The sequence below is a fragment of the Eleutherodactylus coqui genome, chromosome 2 (genome assembly GCF_035609145.1).
Source record: "Eleutherodactylus coqui strain aEleCoq1 chromosome 2, aEleCoq1.hap1, whole genome shotgun sequence".
In the NCBI taxonomy this organism is placed as follows: Eukaryota; Metazoa; Chordata; class Amphibia; order Anura; family Eleutherodactylidae; genus Eleutherodactylus; species Eleutherodactylus coqui.
Genome location: NC_089838.1, coordinates 47,545,941 through 47,560,206, shown reverse-complemented (window position 1 = coordinate 47,560,206; position 14,266 = coordinate 47,545,941).

Sequence of the window (14,266 nt, the reverse complement as noted above, 5' to 3'; positions counted from 1 at the left end):
TTCTAACCACTTTACAAACCCCACCGGCAGAGCATATCTGACAAGGACAGACCAAAGATACTTATGATTCATTCGATCAAAAGCTTCTGCCTGGATCCATGGAAAGAAAAAAAACCTTCCAGAAACCCACCCCACTCCACAGCTTCCAGGACACTCAGCATGGTGCTAAACCTGCTTCGATCAGGAACAGAGCAATTTTGAGCCCCAGAAAGGAGCTGGGGGCAAATTTCACAAACCTACTGAAAAGCACTTTCACAGAATATTTCTGTCCATAGTGAGGAGCGCTATAGGACACCAATTCTCAATAAGGAATGGATCTTTACCCTTTGACAGAATAATTAGGGGTGACTTCATTGACTCAGGCAGAACACCCGAAGATAGACATTCATTAAAAATCTCGGTCAAGAGGGGAGCCAAAACTTCCTTAAAGGCTTTATAGAACTCAGATGTTAAGCCATCTGGACCTAGTGACTATTTTGGTCTAAGCCCATCAATCGCCAGTCCAACTTCCTCTTCTGTAATTGTTTCCGACAAAATGTCAAGAGAGGGGTCTACTCCTGGTTCAGGAATGGTTTCCGCTTGGAAATCTGAGATTCTGTCCTGATTAAGTTCCCTCCCACCCAAGAGATGTGAGTAGAAGGATCTGACGATCTCCAGGATCCCTAATCTGGACCTTCTAGGGACCCCGTACCGTCTAACAGACCTGTGACCAATTTTTATCTTACAGTTCCTGTAGGGGTCGGCCGAGCGGTACTTCGCAAAATCCCTCTCAAAAACCAAGGATGTGTGTCTATCATACTGACATCTCTTAAGCAAGGATTTCACCCTAGGGATCTCCTCACGGCTACCTCCAGTCAAGACCAAATGATCGAGTTTCCTCCTCAGGCTCTGATACATGTGCTTTCTGTTCAGGCTTCTGAGGTTGGAAATCTGTCGGAAGAACCTTGTTACTGATGTTTGAACATCCCCCACCACTCTGACTTACTGCTAGATAGGCCCAGTAGTGGTTCCAGGAGTGACAAATTCAACTTCCATAACGTCTGCCCATCCGAGGGGTCTCTGTGACATTCAGAGAAAAAAGAATCAAACAGTGATGGGAGAACTCCACCTCCACCACCGATAACGGGGAGGAGACAGCTTCCTCCTTTAAATAAAACTTATCTATCCTAGACCTACAATTACTACCTTGGAAGTAAGTGAACCCCGTGCGCCCTAGAATGTGCCGAATGTGGACATCCACAAGGTGTGCCTCACTAACTAGGCTAGTTGGAACCTCCTCTATCACAGAGCCTTGTGACATTATTAAAGTCTCCTGCAAAGACCACTTGTCGGCTTGTATAAAGGAAAGACTTAATTCTCATAAAGAGGTCTTTGTGCCCCCACCTTGACTGGGGTCCATAGATATTGATAAGGTGCAACTCTTGACCTCCCATGAAAATATCCAAGATCAGGCACCTCCCCATTTCCAGCTCGATGACCCGTCTGCATGCTACCTTGTGGCTCGGCCGCAAGAGACCAATAGGAGATTCCACATCTCCAGTCACACTTAGCTTTGTATATGGCTGACAAATCTGTCAGCCTGGTCTCTTGCAAAAATAAAATATCAGCTTCAACTTGACTGATAAACCCCCCTTCCCTAGGCCCACCACAAGGCCCTTCTAGGGGCCACCGAATACTAAATGACACCCTGCCTTCCCTGCCTTATTCTTTAACCCCTTCATGCCCCATGACGTAAGGGTACGTCATTGGAGCAGGGTACTTCCTGCAAAGTGACGTACCCTTATGTCATAGGGATAGCGCGAGATCATAGCAGATCTCGCGCTATCCCACAGCGGGAGCCGGCTGTCACTAGTGGCTGGCCTCCCGCTGCAACAGTGAGGGGCATCGGAGTTATCGTGATCTAAGTTGATCGCGGCAGGGAAAGGGTTCACAGAGGGAGCTGTGACTCAAGCCGGCTCTCGTGATACAGAGCCAGGCTGGTTGCTATGGCAACAGGATGCCAGATACCGGCGTCCTGTATTGCCATTGCCTAAGATCGCTGTAATAAGCGATAAGGCATGGCAGGAGAGAAGTCCTGCCATGCCTTATCGCAGCGATCATTAGTGCTGCAGTGAAAGTCCCTCAGAGGCACACAGATTGTGTAAAAAGAAAGAGAAAAATAAAGAACAAAAAATAAAAATGTAAAAAAACTTTTTAAAATGCTTTTTCTCATATTAGCATAATTTTTTATTTATTTTTTTTAATTAAAATCCCACATATTTGGTATCGATGTGTCCGTAATGATGTGTACAATAAATTGAACATGCTTTTTATCCTGCATGGCAAAAAGCGTTAAAAAAATGCTAAAAAACTGAGGCAAAATGCTAATTTTTAGCAAAATGCTAATTTTTAGCATTTTGCCTCCCAAAAAGCGCAATAAAAGTGATAAAAAAAGTGTGTACCCCAAAATGGTACCAATAAAAACTACAGCTCGTCTCGCGAACAATAAGCCCTCAGAGAGCTCCGTCCATGGAAAAATAAAAAAGTTATAGCACTTTGAATGCAGTGAGTTTAGAAAAAAAAAAATAATTTCCAAAAAAAGGGTTTTTATTGTGGAAAAGTGGAAAAACCTAAAAAAAATGTAAGAATTTTGGTATCGTTGTAACCGTACCGACCCGCAGAAAAAAATGTAGTGTGTCATTTATGCTGCATAATAATGCTTTAAAAAAAACAAACCCTAAAAATCTATGGCAGAATTGATGCGTTTTCTCTCCCTATGATTATAAAAAAATAATAAAAGTTTTACAATGTAGTCTATGTAACCAAAAATGGTACCAATAAAAACTACAGTTCGCCACGCAAAAAACAATCCCTTATAAGGCTGCGTCGACAAAAAAATAAAAAAGTTATGGCTTTTGAAAAATGGAGATGAAAAAATACCACAAAATCGTTTGGTCCTCAATGCCAAAATAGGCCGTGTCCTTAAGGGGTTAAAGCAGCTGCTGCTGGGCAACCCCCCTTCTCTTGGCCCACTGCAGGAGCCCACCCGCCGCTGGGTGAGCCCCCATTTTTCTCACAGCACTTTTAGATATCTTTGGGTCACCTAATACCGGATGACCCCCACATATAAAGACCTCGCTGTCAGACACAACCGGTCTCTGCCTGTCTCCCCTAATGTTATTATGAACCAGCGCGGTGTCTGGATCAGGATGTCTAGCAGTCTCCCCCTTCCTGTGCACTGAACCCACATTATCAGGTCCAGGCTGGTCAGACAAGGGGGCTACCCATGCACCTATCTCCCTCCCCTGGTTCAGAGGCTTGGCCTGGGAGGTTGACGCACCTGTACTCCACCTGGGTACGTTTTTTGCCACTTTTCCTCTCCTTCTTAGCCATTACAAATGGGATTTTAGTAAATCCCATTTACTAAAAAAGGATGATTTATTATCACAGGAGGATGCAGTCATAGATTCATACCAGCAATTATGTCTTATGCCCGCTATGATTTCCTGGAGCCTTTTGATAGTGAGAGCAGCCTCACGGTACTCCTGGGTCCTTGCAGCGATCCTGAAAGCAAAGCTGCTTACATCCTCCAGGGGCCGCAGTGTCCCCCAGTCCTTGTTGGTAGGACCGGGTCTCCCCCAGATGCACCTGGCTTGGCTCCAGGAGAGCCTTTGTTGGAATATCTTGCAGCCAAGGTCTTGGAGGGCTGCCGTTCCACACCCTGCTTAGCCTGACAGCTACCAAGGGTGATCTCTAGGAGGGGTGCAGGAGACACATCGCTGCGTCTACGGCTAGATCTCAATCCCTTTTGGGTAGCCAGGTACAATACATCCCCACCCACCGCCGACCTAGAGTGGGGGTAGTTTGCCACCCTCTAACTATAGCCCAGTATCTCACCCTCCCCTGGGTAAGAGAGGGCAAAAGCCCCAGATCCTGGCGGTAACAGAGGGGGGCTTGGAGCTTCAATCACCTGCACACAGGTGACCCACACCTTCAGGAAGTCAGGAGGTGGACACTGCACCTCAACATATAGTATTACATATGGTAGGATTAGGTACATGGGTCAGCAGGCAGTATCACACAGGACTGGATTAGATACACAGCTCAGCAGACAGTATCACACATGCTAGTATTAGATACACATTTCAACAGTCATTATCACATATGACAGGATTAGATACAGCAGCCAGTATCACATATAATAGAATTAGATACAACAGCCAGTATCACATGTGATAGGATTAGATACAACAGCCAGTATTATCTCTGGACATTATTCCTAGCTTCTTGCCCTAAAACCAGGTGTAATTCTACTTTTCTCGTGTTGCACATGAACTACTTGTAGAAGTTTATATCGGGGATGAGAAGTTTGCTGATCAGTTCTTGTAGTGCCCATGAGGTGGTGCTGTGCCTCCATCACATGGCAGCTGCAGCCAGCCTGACAAAAACAGAAGAAAATCCAGCTTGCAGCCACAAGGATGTCCATTATGGGGAGCAGAAAGAGTCTTTAGTGCGGCATATGTCCTCTCTATAAATAGTGCATTGAAAAGCAAACAAAGAATATTTCCACCAGCAGCCGCGACACCCTGTAATATAGGAGCGCCTCTTATTGCATTAAGGCAACTTTTAATAGAGAGATTTTTGTGGTGCCGCCACCTGCACTTATTTTTACCAGCAGCCTCAGAATGCTCTTTACATCCTAGGCAAACACGGCAGAACAAGGCTCGGTTGTGACGGCGCTCGCACCAAAACTTTGAAACTTTCTCCAGAACTTGTTTTTTCTTCTGAAAGTTGAAACGTCTTAAGACGAGTCCTCAGATCGCTCGCTGTTTGTTTTTCCAGATCACTTTAAGATCAGTTCATGCAAAGACATCACTGAAAGAAATAAATGTTAACTGGAAAAATGGATCGACGGCGTTATACACAAGAATTATAAGTGGCGACAGCAGGAGGGGAGAAGGTGCTGCTGGTACTCCAGATCAGCCGTGTGTGATACTCTGCAGAGAGATCTGTTACTCAGTCCCTCTCTCACCAGTATATGATTACACATGGATAGGAAATATCAACACAATTTAATGGGGTACATAACAGGAATTTCAGGAATCAAATCACAAGAAAAGAGTTATTTCTGGACATTGATATAATCTCTTCTGCATTGTACTAAACCTTTCTTATTTGTCCATGTTAAGATCTAGCCCCTCCCCTGAGGAGCCAGCACTGGGGACTGGCAGCTGTTTCCTCTACCGTCTGTCTATTTATTTCATAGCTATCTATCTATCCCACACACATACACATATGCACACACACACACACACACACACACATATATATATATATATATATATATATACACACACACTGCACAGTACCACTTCCATCCTGCATGTCAACTGTAATATCCAGGACAATGACTCTCAGCATCTACACTGTGAAAATAATGGAGGATGATGTAGGACTCTAGTCTTAGTGCCTGTGAATGGCTGTAGGCCTCATTGCTTTTTTTCGCTGAGCTGGTAGGGTCCATGTAAGGGTTAACAGCTGAGTCCCCACGTTGGGAGTTACCGCTTCTGCCTCCTGCACAGCTGAATACGTTGCACCTTTTAGAAGCTATTATGCAGCATTAGGGGAATTTGAATACTCTAATCAATGCTCCAAGACTCCAGATAAATACGTTTTTACACCGCGCGGTCCCCGACCTTCCCCACAAATGATGGCAAATTTATTGAATCCATAATCTTGAAACAATGAATTCTAATGTCTTTTGTTTCTCAGAGCACTTGGCGCAGTGTGGGGGAGCGCGGGTTTTATACTGAGAACGGCTGCAGAGGCTTCAAACCAGGTTATTACTCGAAAACAAATAACCGCGCACAAAAGTCGACAATGTAGAAGGTTTTTAACCAATTCTTGGTTCTATGAAGTCTGGAAATGAAGTTCACGAGACGGAGACATGTTGAAAATAGAAATGGCGTCTCGGCACTCCGTATTGTGTCTGCATGGGAGGTGAAAGAAAGTATCAACTTCTGTACCTGCAGTCAACAATTTGCAATTTTTTGAAACATTGTATTTCCATTCAGTAGGAATTCCATTGTACACGGAGGACGGGGCCAAAAATCAGATCCCTTTCTGCAGCTGCTTGACACCAGCACACTCCTAACTACCGAAGAACAGGAGGTTCTGGTGCACGCATCACATCTTCACAACTTTGCTTGCTAATGCTGCAGCCCTGTGGAGCTAGGCAGGATACATAACCAATCATGTAACCCCTTTCCCCCATCCCTCTCAAGAGACCCCCTTGCAACTTCATTGGCACATTGTGTAACATGGTAGATATTTCGCCATTGCAGTTTGTTTTAGCAGATGCCACCATTAGATCTGTATGATCCAACACTTCACTTTTTGGAAGAGGTCACTGTGGTTGCATTACTCCTTTTTTATGAATGAGACATTTATGGTGCCTCTGATTTGTTTGCACCCATTAAACTCCTTCAAGCATTGTAGATGACGTGTGTCTGGATGGTGTCCGCCAAGGTTAGCCTTCAAAAAATTGGGTTATCTTCAAGAAATGATGAGGGGTCTACACAGAAATCCATAAGTTGAGTGAGATGGAGATCCATAAGTTCTTTAACCCCTTAGTGACCGCAATACGCCTTTTTACTGACTTCACTAATGGGCTTTAAAGGGGTTGTCCCGCGGCAGCAAGTGGGTCTATACACTTCTGTATGGCCATATTAATGCACTTTGTAATGTACATTGTGCATTAATTATGAGCCATACAGAAGTTATAAGAAGTTTTTCACTTACCTGCTCCGTTGCTAGCGTCCTCGTTTCCATGGAGCCCGTCTAATTTTCAGCGTCTAATGGCCAAATTAGACGCGCTTGCGCAGTCCGGGTCTTCTTGTTTTCTGAATGGGGCCGCTCGTGCAAGATGCCGGCTCCGTGTAGCTCCGCCCCGTCACGTGCCGATTCCAGCCAATCAGGAGGCTGGAATCGGCAATGGACCGCACAGAAGCCCTGCGGTCCACCGAGGGAGAAGATCCCGGCGGCCATCTTCAGCAGGTAAGTAAGAAGTCACCGGAGTGCGGGGATTCAGGTAAGCGCTGTCCGGTGTTCTTTTTTAACCCCTGCATCGGGGTTGTCTCGCGCCGAACGGGGGGGGGTGAAAAAAAAACAAAAAACGTTTCGGCGCGGGACAACCCCTTTAAGCCTGCAAATACATCTTTTTAAGGCGGTGGCTTCACTGACTACTGACAGCCAGACTCCTGCTCTAACAGCCAGGAACAGAGAAACTTTAGATCCTGGCAGTTTAACTCCTTACATTGCACAATCAATAGCAACAGCAGCATATAACCAGAAGACAGGTGCGGGAGCACTTTCTGTCACCCATGGGCACTTGCAATTGCAAGGTACCGATGGGTTTGCTGGAACCCTGACAAAGGCCTCCATGTCTGCCAAGTAACTCAACCTATTAGGCCCAACCTCCTGCAGAGTCTAATACGTGCTGTCATAGGCTTAGTAAAATGCAGTACATAAGTAATGCAGTGTACTATCCTAGCGATTGAACAACTGCATCTCTTTTAAGTTCTCTTGAGGGACTAAAAAATATTGTCAAAAAAAGTTAGAAAAAGTTTAATTAAACAAAAACCTGTTTAAAATGCATAAAATATAAAATAACCCCCATTTTTTAAAAAAGGAGCACATAACAGGTATTATCACATTTATAATCAATCAGACAATGAAAATATTTTGTTATTTCGCTCACTTGGTGAACTCAATAAAAATAAATAGAAAAATAAATACCTCCTAAAAAATGCAATAAAAAGAAGTCCAGAAGTCGCATGGTACCCCAAAATGGTATCAATAAAAACTGCAGCTCTTCTCACAAAAAACAAGCCCTCACAGAACTCCGCTGCCGGGAAATAGCAATATTCTGGGTCGTAGAATGCGGCGATGCAGAAGCAATTTTTTCTTTAAAAATAGTTTTTACTGTGCAAAAGTAGTAAAAAAAATATAAAATCTCTATAATCCCGACATCACAGAAATTGTGCTGATCAGATTAGAACATTATCATCTTATTATTACCAGGTGGTGAACCATTAAAAACGTAACCCACAAAACATTGGCTGAATTCCTGGGTGGAATTTTCCATCTCCCCCCTAAAATGTAATTAAAGTTCTTCCAGACATTATATGTCCCCCAGAGCGCGACCAGTAACATCTCCAACACATTAAATCTCCCCCAGAGTGCGGTGAGTAACATCTACAGCACATTATATGTACCCCAGAGTGTGGCTGGTAACGTCTTCATCACATTATATGTCCCCCAGAGTGCAGTGAGTAACATCTCCAACACATTATATGTCCCCCAGAGCGCGACCAGTAACATCTCCAACACATTAAATGTCCCCCAGAGTGCGGTGAGTAACATCTACAGCACATTATATGTACCCCAGAGTGCGTCTGGTTACGTCTTCAACACATTATATGTCCCCCAGAGTGCAGTGAGTAACATTTCCAACACATTATATGTCCCCCAGAGTGCAGTGAGTAACATCTCCAACACATTATATGTCCCCTAGAGTGCGGCCAGTAACATCTCCAACACATTATATGTCCCCAGAGTGTGGCCAGTAACATTTCCAACACATTATATGTCCCCCAGAGTGCGGCCAGTAGCATCTCCAACACATTTTTTTGTACCCCAGAGTGCAGCCAGTAGATCTCCCAACACATTATATGTCCCCCAGATGGCGGCCAGTGCATCTCCAACACATTACATGACCCCAGAGTGTGGCCAGTAACATCTCCCAACACATTATATGTCCCCTAGAGTGCAGCCAGTAACATCTCCAACACAGTATATGACCCCCAGAGTGCGACCAGTAACATCTCCAATACATTATATGTCCCCTAGAGTGTGGTCAGTAACATCTCCAACACATTATATGTCCCCCAGAGTGTGGCCAGTAACATCTCCCAACACATTATATGTCCCCCAGAGTGTGGCCAGTACATCTCCAACACATTATATGTCCCCCAGAGTGTGGCCAGTAACATCTCCCAACACATTATATGTCCCCCAATGTGCAGCCAGTAACATCTCTAATACATTATATGTCCCCCAGAGTGTGGCCAGTAACATCTCCTAACACATTATATGTCCCCCAATGTGCAGCCAGTAACATCTCTAATACATTATATGTCCCCCAGAGTGCGGCCAGTTACGTCTCCAACACATTATATGTCCCCCAGAATGCGGCTGGTAGCATCTCTAACAGACTATATAGCCCCCAGAGGGCAGCCAGTAGCATCTCTAACACATTATATAACTCTCGGAGTGCGGCCAATAACATCTACAACTCTTACCACCAAAACTACAAGCCCTCATATGATGATGTCACTGAGTTATGGCTCTTGCAATGCAACAATTACATTTGCTTGGTTCTTAAGGCACAAATAGGCCAGTCATTCCACTTATGCAAGTCTCTTCTACAGAAAAACAGTGAATCTACTCAAGTCTACCCAAGAATGATAGACCTAGACAGGTCTCTTCTCTGGAATGGAAAGATTACAGTGGGCATCTTCCATAGGATGGGGTCAGGGAAACAAGGGATATTTCCTTCTAATGATGGAGGGACAAGTCCTTACAAAAACTTTTTAAGATAACTGGCAGAGATGGGGACATAAAGCAGAACAGAGGATCCCAAGGGCTAAACTAAACTCTTTGGTAGTCATAGCAGACAGTTATTGAAATGGCAGTTTACACAGGCACAAAGTAATCTGGAATCAGAAGCATTTTTAATGTTGCCCAAAGTCCATGGATTCAAAGCAGTATACCCCAGCTACCAATATGGCATCCATAAAAATTGGCTTTGAGGGATTGCAGGTCAATCCAAGACCTAAAGGAACCCAAACCCGACATAAGTCCTGGTGGCCTGGTGGTGTACAGTCATTATCCACACACTTGACATGATCGGGCATGGCGAATTATGGAAGTCAGCTGCGGCCCGGTGGGGAGCATTCACTAATATCCTATATTCAGCATAAAGATTATGACATCCGCTCATCTCACTGACCAAAGGTGGGAAATAAAATTGTTCAGACAGGATAATTCTACATGAAGAAGCTAAATTTGACCCATCAAGGGGAAAGCTTGACTGACGAAGAACTAATTCTGCAACTTCTCATTCCTGGAGCCTGACAGCCTCTTATTTCCCACAGATATTAATAGCAGCGACATATTCTGGTTTATCGTGACGTCTGGACAGAAATGAAGAGTAAAACTCATTAAATTCCCCGATGTCCTGCAAGAAAGAGTTTACAATGTAGCCCCTCCGCATACAAGAAGTGACTCCTGAAACAACTATTAATTACCAATTGTTAAAAAAAAAATCAATGTTTAACCAGCTGGCATTATTTTAATTGCTCAGAAGTTATTACATTATTTTAATTAGTTGCTTTTTAAAATATTTAAATAAATTAAAAAAAATACATCATGATAAAATGAAACCTGTTGCAAAATGGTTAACCTAACCCTAAGCCAAGTTACATAAATAGTATACATAATTAATAGTAACAGTTAAATAATAAAATAAAAATATAAAACAAGTATGAAAAAATAACATAAAAATAAAATTGAATGATAGAATATTTTAAAAAATACAAGTAAAAAATAGTCCCATAAAAATTAATTCAACAATAGAATAAAAAATAAAATAAAAAGAGAAACTTAAAAAATAAAAAAACTCTAAAAATAAAATTAGATGACCAAATAGAAAAAAATAAATACATATAATAAAGCAAGATACATAGATATAAAACTAAGTACTAAAATAAAAAAACTAAAACAAAAAAAATTCTAAAAATGTAAGTAAATAATACAATTTAAGAAAATGAAATGATAAAAAGCAAATAAAAAAAGAAACAATTGTACTAAAATATAACATTTGCAGTGTACACGTCGGTTGTGTAATATACACATATGTGCCTTTGCTGATCAGTATATCACACTTATACCACTGAGGATTTATAGTTCTGCTTGGTTGGTGTCATTTTTCTTGTTTTTTTGTGAAACAAGGAGACGCATTAAGTTTTAAGAAACAGAAAGTTGGTGGAAGACAAAATCAACCGACGGCTGAAAAACAAACACTGACATAGTAATGGCTGTGTGCAAAAAACAGGCTGCTCTTATGTCCACTCAGCACTCTGATATTACACCTGTGGTGAAAGAGCAGATACATGTAATCACAACTAACGATGATACATAAGTATCCAGAGCTACAATGGGTTTTTTGTTTTTCACTTTTTATGTTTTTGTATTATTTGTTATTATCTTTAAAAATGGGCGTGGACTTGAAGATAAACACGTTTGAGCTTTATTTATGGTTTACGACTTTTGTTGCAAAAAAATGTGCAATGTCGCTCCTGGTGTGAATTTTACAGTACAGTGAAGTCTTTATTTTGTATAATGGACACATCCTGTAAGGTGGTGTATTTTTTGACAAATTTCGAAGTATCTCACACCATTAGTTAAACAGATTGCAAAATATGCTATCACACAGGACTTAACCTTTTTACAAAAACAACTTCACATATTTGTAAATTGATAAATATGCTCCAGAGTCCTCATGGTTCTAAACTTTAAAGTGTTTTGCCATGTGGTGCGCCATATTAAGAAGATATTCTTTGCTAGAAATTTCCTTGTACTGCTACAATTTGGAATCCAACCGAGAAAATGCACTGTATGACATTGGACGCATAAGGAAGGAACATCTATGGGTGCCCTACAGGAGCATATCTATTGATGGTGGATGTGTCAGTCATAACCGGTTATTGAATCTAAATATGCCCAAAAGGTCCCTCAGCTCCCATGTTTCCTCCCAAAGATATCTTACAATAACAAAATGAGCTCAAAGCAGGTTTTTAATTTCTCTGTCATCAGTGATAAACATCTTCTGGGCAAAACCTCTCTTTAACTCCGCCCATGAGGAACTACAACCATTTCTACACAAATATATAAAGAACCCTTAATGCTCCACTCCATGAGAGCGTTACCCTCCTCCTATGACCATAATGTTAGGACTTTTCCATTATCAAGAAGATTCCGTGAACCTTTATAACAATTCTGTAGAATTTTTAAGAATGTATTTGGATATTAAAACATGAGAATTCTTTCCTAAGTGCTCTAACTGGGGAAGGTTTCATCTGCTGGAAATGATTGATATAATTTTATGAGTGTCAGAGATTGAGCACTTTTAAGGCCTCTCATCTATCTCTCACGTTGCTCTGCAAGTGACTGCAGAATATTCATTGAAATTTATGTTCTTGAAAGATCAAATGTAACGACAGAGTTATATATATACCCGACACCTTCTATCTCTGAGCAGCTATTGTCACCAGACACTTCTTCATGTATCCCTCTACTCATTGCGTGTGGGGTGAATATTTGTTTGACATGCAGATAAGCAGATAAATCATGCTCAGGCCTTGGTTCCTACAGAGACCTAAGGGTCCCTCTATCATGTAAGGAGACACTGATAATGACCCATGGCAAGTGAGTTTATGAATAGGAGGAGAGATGAATAAACCCGTTACTGAGTATTAAGTTGTAGCCACTTGGACTTTGTCTTTGCAGAGTGAGAATACTGTAGACTTGATGAGATGCAGTCAGTCTTCTTCACTACACCATTGTCCAAGGATGAAGCGCAATGTTGCTTGGCTCCTCCTCTGAGGAGCTTGAAAAAAAATCTATTAAGAACATGATGATTCCAGCAGTGCTCCCAGTTCTCAGCAGGCCAGACACACAGAAGCTTGAAAAATAATTTCTCTCCTTCTCTTTTCTCCTCCTCTATTCCGTCTTCTCTCCTCAACTCTTCCACACTCGTCTCATCTTTGTTTTTCTTCTTTTCTCTCCTCTTTTCTCTCTTCTCCTTACTTCCCTTCTCCTATTTGCTTCTCTCCACTTCTCAACCATTCTCTTTCCTCTTTTTCTCTCTTCTCCTCTCTTCCCTTTTACTATTCTTCTACTCACTACTCTTCACCTCTCAACATTTTTATCTCACCTCTTCGTCTTTCATTCTTTCTCTTCTCCTTTCTTCCCTCCTATTCACTTCTTTCCTCTTCTTTCTTTTTACCTCTCTTTAATCTTGTTTCCCTCCTCCCCATCTCTCTTCTTTGCTTTCTTTTCTTCTTCTCCTCTCTTCCCAACTCCCTTGTTTTTTTCATCTTGTACATCCTTATTCTCTTCTTCTCCCTTTTTTCTTTTCTCATTTTCTTTCTTCTATTCTTAATCTCTTCTCCTGCCCTCCTCCCTTTCTTCTTCTCTCATATATGTCCCCCTCTAATATCTACTCTTCTCTTCTTTTCCACTCTCACCTGCTTCTTTTCAACTCTCTGACCTTTACTCTCTTCTCCTCTTTTTCCTTCTCCCCTGCTTGTTTTCACCTCTTCCATGTTTTTTCACCTCTTCTCCCTTCTCTTTTTCTTTTCTTTCTTCTCTTCATCTTCTCTCCTTTCCTCCCTCCTCTCTTCTTCTCTCTCATCTCCTCCCCTCTAATTTCTTCTCTTCTTTTCCATTCTACTCTGCTTCTTTTCAACTCTCTCATCTTTTCTCCCTTCCCCTCTCTTCTTCTTTTCTTTCATCTTCATCTTCTCCATCTCTTCTCCTTTCTTCCTGCCTCCTCTCTCTTTCCTTTTCTCCTGTTCCTCTCCTCTTTTCTCTCCTCTAATCTCCTCTCTTCTCTTTTTCTTTCTCCTCCATCTTGTCCATTACTTTTCACCAAAGAAACACATTTTCTCACAGCAACATTTCAGAATCCAAGAATTAGAAATCGGTTGAGTGACAGTTTTTGCTGATGTTGTCACCAGGAGGTGGACTGACTGTCAATTCACCATCACAGGCTTACTGCAATGTCTAAAAACTATGGCGCTAGTAAGCAGTGAGGGCTATGGGCATTAAAACAAGCCCCCATGGGTGCAGTGGTGCCCCCCAGATAAGCACTGTACAACCTAGAGGTATATGATTTGCTACATTGTATCTACCCCAGTATCTGCACCCTGCAGTTTGATACAACGTTTCCTCTAATATACTGTTTAGAAGAAGCAGTTGCAGAAATAAGCGGAGAGGCCGTCAGAACCCTGAAATGCCAGTGTCTCTCGCAGTGATCTGGATACAATGTATTTAATACCTTTTGTTCCTTCAAAGCCCTATTAGTCTTTTTTCCTCAGCGCCGTATCTGGCGGCATTGTGCGATTTCTCCACTCTGTGATTATATTGACGAACAGAATGACAC